Source organism: Bison bison, unplaced genomic scaffold (assembly GCF_000754665.1).
Source record: "Bison bison bison isolate TAMUID 2011002044 unplaced genomic scaffold, Bison_UMD1.0 scf7180017851917, whole genome shotgun sequence".
NCBI lineage: Eukaryota > Metazoa > Chordata > Mammalia > Artiodactyla > Bovidae > Bison > Bison bison.
In genome coordinates, this window is record NW_011482490.1 from 18,151 (window position 1) to 20,752 (window position 2,602).

Below are 2,602 nucleotides of genomic sequence, written 5' to 3' on the forward strand. Positions count from 1 at the left end.
ATGGACTGCAGCACGCCAGGCTTCCCTGTCCATCACCAACTGCCAGAGTTTACTCAAACTCATGTCCATCGAGTCAGTGATACCATCCAACCATCTCATCCTCTGTCATCCCCTTCTTCTCTCACCTTCAATCTTTCCCAGCATCAGGGTATTGTCAAATGAGACAATTCTTTGCATCAGGTGGCCAAAGCATTGGAGTTTCAGCTTCAGCATCAGTCCTTCCAATGAATATTCAGGATTGAATTCCTTTAGGATTGACTGGTTGGATCTCCTTGCTGTCCAAGGAATTCTCAAAAGTCTTCTCCAACACCACAGTTCAAAAGCATCAATTCTTTAGCACTCAGTTTTCTTTATAGTCCAAATCTCAAATCATTATAGTCCAACTCTCACATTTAGTCCAATTTTCACATTTAATACATGCATATTTTTCAATAAATTTGAATTTTATTTGATTTTGTTTCCTATGTTATTTACATTGTTCTCTCCATTATGTTTTTCAGAAGAACTTCAGAAAAAACTGGGTAAATTATCTCTGATAACTTTTTATTCCATTGTCCTTTTTAAATGACTGCTTTCTTGATATTTTTAACATTCCATGACTTTTTACCAAATGTGATCTATTGGTTCATTCTTCTTTTGTATGTCTACTGCTCCTTCTTCAGGGTTTTTGTTTGTTTATGGACTTCTCCTACATTAAATACTGTCCATTTCCATTTTCCCACTTTCTATCATTTCCTCATTCTTTTTTTTTTCTTCATTCCATACTGCCCCTTTCTAGAAACATTGGCTTCTCCTGTCTTCCACTGACTTGCCATTGATCCTTTATTAGTTTTGTGACATAAGGGGATTGATTAGGCCAACAGATGTATGAGTTCCAGTCTGTACATACTGTTTTGAAAACATCCATTAACTTAGGGTCACTGTACATATTCTAAGTTCAAGAAGCCATTACTGTACAATTGATATTTTCCCAAGATAAAAGAAGATTCCAGATTTCATGAGTGAAGTTTCTTCCTGCATTATCCTGTCAAAGACTGTATAAATTCCACTGTCATTCACAGGTCACCTGTGACCTTGGATCTCACTCTTTCACTGCCCTTGAATCATATTACTCAAGTGTTCTCAGTCATACAAATATTTTACACAATTTTTTCTGGCTATTTTCCCAACTATAATAAATGTTCTTATTCTTTTGCACTTTTGGTCACACAGTTATTAATTCTATGAACTGCAATACCTATTAAATGTTTGTAGAAGGATATTATATCAAGAAAATTTCATGTGTCTTCAATTCAAAATTCTTTGTGAATGACACAAAAAGCTATTTTCCTAACATGATTCTGAAAGATTTTTTCATAAAACATCAATATAATCACTAAAAGTTCAGCATCTTTCTTTTCCAAATTTTAAATTATATTTCTGTTTACAGGTTGAATATAGTTTCGGAACATATCTTTAATGCATGTAGCAGGTTCCATGTAATTACTACAACAGATGCAGTTTTGACTAATGAGTACATTTTCTATAGGCTTTTCATTACATTTTAAGTTCCTATGTCATATTTGTGTATGTTAATATGGTATTTTAGTCTGAAAAAGAGGAGATAGCCCAATGAAGGATGATTGACATTATTTATCCTATGGTTTCATTTCTTAATTCCTTTTGCACTAAGGGGTTGTATGGAAAACAGCATTGCCTTTCATTGGGTTAGATGGTCTTTGCAAATTTTTAGTTCCAATATTTTAGAAATAACCATCAATTCTTTTAAAGAAGTAAAGCTCATAGGATTTCAAATTTTTCTACTCTTTTCTCCCTAATACTGTGTTTTCATTTTTAATGAATTGGTTTTTCTTTCTTCTATTTTTCAGATAAATATAAACAGGAAAAAGGTAAATGCCATTAATATATTTCACTTCATGCCTAGGCAATGTTTTCCTGCTTATTTTACCTTCGTCTTCAACTTCAATAATTATCTTCCTCAATGCCAATGTACATATAGTTTTACATGTTCATGCTTTTTTATTATTTTATTTTTTCAAATAAAATTAACTCTCTTCACCTGTAATTCAGATACAGTATTTGAAAGGTAATGCTTCTTCATCATTTCTTATGTATCTGTTTCATTATTACTGATTTTTCCTGTTACTGCAAACTCTGCATATATTTTCTTTCTGCTGAGTAAATTTTAGTAACAATTTATCTGTAATATTTTGGTATTTTTTAAGGTTTCTGGTCTGAACTTTGTATCTTTTGATTTATAACCACCTTCATTGTCATTTAATACCTTATTTCCATTTCTTTCATCTGACTATTTTTAAGATAAGTTGCATTTAGGTATGAGTTAAAATCAAAAGCATAAAATAAGATGATGCTTTAATTGGTTGAAAAAATGTTGTAAATAAAGGCATCCATAAACTTAACCCTGTAATTATAACTGACATATAATTAAGAGCAAAGAACTTATAAGCGCTAAGAACTTCTGTAAACATCCATATAATTTCAAAAGGGATCAAGAAAAATTGTATAATGATCAGAACAAAAATTCCAGCTTGTTTTCAATTCAGAAAATTCATTCATTTCCTCCTTCTTCATCTTTTGAAGA

General features: G+C 31.6%; 1 pseudogene across 1 annotated transcript in view; it reads right to left on the reverse strand.

Annotated features, from left to right (window-relative positions):
• Positions 1-2,602, reverse strand: part of LOC104997198 — a 4,067-nt pseudogene that overhangs the window by 840 nt on the left and 625 nt on the right. The window lies entirely within an intron of this gene.